The following is a 5,172-nucleotide window of genomic DNA, read 5'->3' on the forward strand; positions in this document are numbered from 1 at the left end:
GGCAGGTGGTGCTGCCCTTGGCCCCAGATTCTCAACAGCACAAGACTCGTATGTTCTCACAGAAACATCTGCTGAGCACCCACACCTGCCTGGCCTCAGCCCAGCGTGGTCCCCTCTGAAATGTTCTTTGCTGGGCTGTCGAGTGTCCATCTTTCCCACTGGAGTACATGGCCCATGAGGGCAGCACTGTGCACTCACAGCATCCCTGGTACAATGCTAGCCTGCAGCGGGGCTGCTGAGTGTCCTGCAGACCCACGAGCCCGGCCTGGGAAAGTCAGCTGTTGTATTTCTGTATCTGTTCCAAACTTCTAAAGCAGAGGCAATTTCCAAACAACATCTTATGCAAAAGCCCGGCGTATAAAACAGACTGTTTAAGGTGACTAGTCTGGGCATCAAAGCTCCCCGAGTCTGACAGGCCCCCACAGCTCCCCCCACACACACAGCAGCCCCTCCCCCAAACACCTCTGGGAAAATTTTGAGAACCACTGCATGATGGAGGAGTGTGGAGGCCCTACAAGAAATTGTTTTGAACAATGTGCACACAGTTCCCAATGGCCTGTCCTGTCACTGGTAAACCTAAGACCTGGGGGAGCATAATCCCTCTCATGTCTCACGCACGTCAGGGGAGCTCTCCCAGCCTGGGTCATACCTTTGCCAGGCAGTAATGAATTTCTCAGGGATGCTATTAGGCAAGTGCATTTTCCCACACACTTTCGAGGAATTTCAGACTCCTTTCCAGGGCTTAAGGCTTTGGGAATATTGCTGGCTCCCGGTCCCCATGGAAGTCGTTACTGGGGTCCAGTTAGGAAGTGGACAGGAATATCGGTGGGTACGACCAGCACCAAAAAGGATGGCTGAGGACCCTGCACACCACACCAGGCTGCTGTGCATTTCAGCTGAACCCTGAGGCTGATGAGAGAGGGGTCTGCCCCTGCCCAGGACCAAAGCATGTTAGCTGCCATCTCTTATTTCTGGCACAGAGACCCACACACAGCCCCAAAGTTTTGTGTTTTTTCCTTTCTCCACTTAGAAACAACACTTTCCTCAAAAGAGAATTTGAGAGACAGGAGGGACAGCACCCACCCTCCAAGGGGCAAGGACTCAAGAAAACACAGTCCCGTAGGGGCCACTACACGAGAACGGGCTGTTTTCTTGTTTAGAAAACAGAAGGTCAAATGATGATTTTCAAAGTCAGTGACAATATTTCATTGTCTTATAGTCCATATTCCTTATCAGTTCTTGGCTAAATCAAGAAATATACCAGGGTCCAAGAGCAAGACCTTATCTCTATAAAACATAGAAAAATTAGCCAGGCATGGTGGGTCCCACCTACAGTCCCAGCTCCTTGGAAGGCTGAGGCAGGAGGATCACTTGAGCCTGGAGTTTGAGGTTGAGGTTGCTGTGAGCTATGATGATGCCATTGCACTCTAGCCCAGATGACAGAGAGAGACCCCATCAAGAAAGAAAGAAAGAAAGAGGAAAAACAAATAGGAAAGGGAGAGGGAGAGAAAGAAAGCAAAAGGAAAGATACAACACCAGGGTCCATAATTTTCTCAAGTGAGATGTCAGTCAGCAGCCCAGGGTCCTGAAGAAGTCTGGCTCAGCCACCAAATAGCTACACAACTGTCAGGCAACCACCTTCCCCTCTCCTTGCCTCATTGAGAAAAGAGGGGGCTGAAAAAGGTAACCCTTTTTCAGGGTTGGGACCAGAATTGGTCCCTTCCAATTCTGAAGCTAGAATTATAAGTTAATCATCACCTCTACCTCAGGTTGAAATATCACAAATTCCGAATATGAGGAAATATAAATTACCACTATCCCTCAAAAGAGTCCTCCCGAGTCTATTATTTTTTCATATTTGTAGCCTCCAGAGGAGGGACAGGGACTTGGGTCTACCGAGGGCTGTGCAGGCACAAGTGTCACTAGAGGGCAAGTCATAGCAGTTGCCCAAACACTTGACTTCAAACTTCCAACATTGCATGAGGAGTAAGGAAAGCAAGAACTTTGGGTCCCAATCTACTCCCCACCAGCGATTTTTCCCCAAAACAGGGGAAAGACCCCCTTTAAAATGCTGGCCTAGGGTTTCAGGCCTTCTTCCACAAACCAGTATCCAATCACTGTGGAGGAAGATCACGGAGGGCTGCGTAAGGAACACAGATGCTATGAACATTTGCCTCTCTACAAATCTCAGAGCCTGGAAATGTCAGCCCCTATAGCATGAGTCCCCTACCCCCGAGAATGCACATTCCCCCAGCACCCACCCACCTCAGACACACACACACACACACACACACACAAATTATTCCTATAAAACTGCTGTCTTGCACACCTTCTCCAAGGCAGCAAGTAAATGGAAAATAGGGCTCTGGCCAGGTCTAGCGAAAACAGCTCCCAGCCACCCTTCTACTCAAAGACACAGGAGGTCAAGTACAGGGGTGGAACTGGGTCCCCTTCTGCATGGGCTGACCTTGGCCTTTGAAATTCTCCATACCCCATGACAAGCCCTGCCTCGGAGCCCACTCCTTCATGCAGCTTTCCACACTTAAGCTGCTTAACTCTGCACTAACAACCTCTTAATTGCTGGGTTTCCAAAAGCCCTTGCTGAAATCTGGGGTGCAGACCCTCCCACGATGGCCCACTACTACAGCCGGGGGGTGGGGAGGAGGGCGGGTAGGGGACAGAGACAGAGTGCCTCCACCTAACTCCTGCCTGCTGGAAAGCTGTTGCTTTTATTTTTAATTTTATTTAAAAGGCAGATACAGGGTACCCAAGACACCACAATAAAATGACATTAACTGTAAAATTACATTATTAATTCTTTAATCTCACTTGAGGCTTCAAGCTGTTGCTACGTCCAATTACCCGCGTAACCACCTGTCAGAGTCCCGGTGCTACTTAGCATTACCTCCAGGACAGCGGTGGGCCCGGTGGTCCGTCAGGTCTGCCAGAGACTCGAAGTCCTGCTGACAGTGATCACAGGTGTAAATTGATTCATCCTCCACATCTTCATCGTCCTCATTTCTCTCCTCTTGACTTGTCACGCTGTTCCTGTCTTCCAGAGCACGGCTGGCTTTCCGATCGCACTCCGGCTCCCCTTCTAGGCCTCCTGCCAACAGGAAGAATACAGTCCATGTCAGCTGATGGGGTCTTGGGAAAGGGTTTTAAAAGAATCACCCGGCATTTATTAAGATACATTTAATTACTCTACCTCCCGGGGTCCATTATTCTTGACACCTCTCAGTGTATTAATAGATGGGGTTTTTTTGTAGCATGCAGTGTCATAATTCTCAACTAGATTCTTTAATTCTTGGTGCAAACCTTCTGGGGGGGTTTCTTGTCATCTTCCCTCTGGGCACGGATGCTGCGGGTCGTGGCCCATCAGGGAGGTGAAAATGCCTTAGTGTTTTGTCTCCTACAAACCCAATTCTGTTATGAACCTCTCTAGAGCTTCCATCTGCTAATGCGCCTAAACTTTGTTTTCCCCAAAGCCTTGCAATTTAGACCAGGGAGATTTCTCAGCCAAGTGCACCTTCCACACAATGGGACTCTCAATGTGGTAATGTCAGCTTGGTTCTTTGCAAAAACATCCTGGTTCTGGAATAAAGGAAGCACGTGCGCTTGAAGAACAGGGATGGTCCAATCTCAAGCTTACGACACGTGCAAGCCCTCACCTGTGACTTGGTACTGGCCTGCAGAGTGAGAACCAGCCTTGGAATGCCTCAACTGGTTTCTGTGCTTGGCACTGTGCAGAGAGTGGCTGATGGGTAGAGAAAACTGAATGAATGACTACAGTGATGTCTTGCAATTGTGCAGGGACCTGTGCTTTTTCAAAGCCACAGTTACATATGCATGGCCCCATTTCACAGTCCCACATGTCCTAGAACAAAGGGGGCCCAAGAGGCCAGGCATGGTGGCTTGAGCCTATAACCCTAGCACTATAAGAGGACCAGGCAGATTTCTTGAGCTCAGGAATTTGAGACCACCCTGAGCAAGAGCGAGACACCCTCTCTATTAAAAATAGAAAAACTAGCTGAGCATTGTGGCCAGAACCTACAGTCCCAGCTATTCAGGAGGCTGAGGCAAGAGGATCACTTGAGCCCAGAGTTTGAGGTTGCTGTGAGTTATGATGCCACAGCAACAGGCAGAGGCATCAGATAGAGGCTCTGTCTCAAAAAAAGGAAGGGGCTCAAAAGATCATGGGGTCCAGCTTCCTGCAGAGAAGAACAGCTTTGTTATTCCCATGTCACAGGTAAGGCACCTGGTGTGCAGCCAGGGGAAGCAACGTCCCCAGACCCCTGCAGGTGCCTGGCTCCCCATCTTGACTCCTTGTCAAGTTCACTGCCCTGCACGTCTGTGGGAAATGAAACCAAGCCTCACAGAGATGAGTAGGACACATCAAACCTATAAATCAAAGTGCAAAAGAACAACAGTAAACATAAGACACCAAATACGTCAGTAATCCTAATACACGTCAGGGGATAAAACATGCCCATTAACATACAGAGGCACTTGGATGGGAAAATCAAAATGAACACAGGCTGTCCCGGAAAACGAATCTACCAGTTCACAAACGAGCGACACTGTTTTAAATCAATGAAAAGATCTCTCCTATTTATGTATAAAAACATTTATGCAAATGTGCATGCTTATTCAGAAGTGCATGTGCATGCACGCTTGTGTGTGTACATAGCACAGCGGATCCAGAAAATGGCTTCACACACAACTTTTCAGCCCCCAAAGGCTGGTCACCAAACCAAGAAAAGAAGACATGAAACTAAGAGTGCATTCAAGTCAGGGTGGAATCCACAGCTCTATAAATATTTCAATTTAGAAACAGATTATGTTATAAGGACTCTATTTCTCCTGTCCGCCCAGAAGACGCGCTTCCAAGCACCCAACATCAAGAACGGGTGGGAACACAAATCAGCTCATCGGAGAGCCAGCTGCCGCCTTCCGAGGGGCGAACGTCACACGACACGCCGCCTGGAACTGCACGGAGGCTGTAAAAATCAATGTTTCCATTTGTGGCTCATCAAAACATCTCTCTTCTTACCAATTAAGGGATGTACAATTTTTAGGTTCTTTTATTATCAGAACACGCCAACTCCCCACAATCCAGAAAGCCCATTAAAAGCCAGGCAGCGTATCTATCTCGGGGAATCTGATCTGCGG

The 5,172-nt window shown here is 48.5% G+C and overlaps 1 protein-coding gene across 1 annotated transcript in view; it reads right to left on the reverse strand.

Annotated features, from left to right (window-relative positions):
• The window catches only part of ZNF423 (zinc finger protein 423), a 266,220-nt gene that overhangs the window by 214,496 nt on the left and 46,552 nt on the right, over window positions 1-5,172 (reverse strand). Inside the window, exon 2 of the mRNA XM_012806818.2 lies at window positions 2,906-3,106. The gene's annotated coding sequence lies outside the window, so the exon portion shown is untranslated. The remainder of the gene's footprint in view (window positions 1-2,905; window positions 3,107-5,172) is intronic.

Source organism: Otolemur garnettii, unplaced genomic scaffold (genome assembly GCF_000181295.1).
Source record: "Otolemur garnettii isolate 467f Iridium unplaced genomic scaffold, OtoGar3 scaffold00058, whole genome shotgun sequence".
Classification (NCBI taxonomy): Eukaryota; Metazoa; Chordata; class Mammalia; order Primates; family Galagidae; genus Otolemur; species Otolemur garnettii.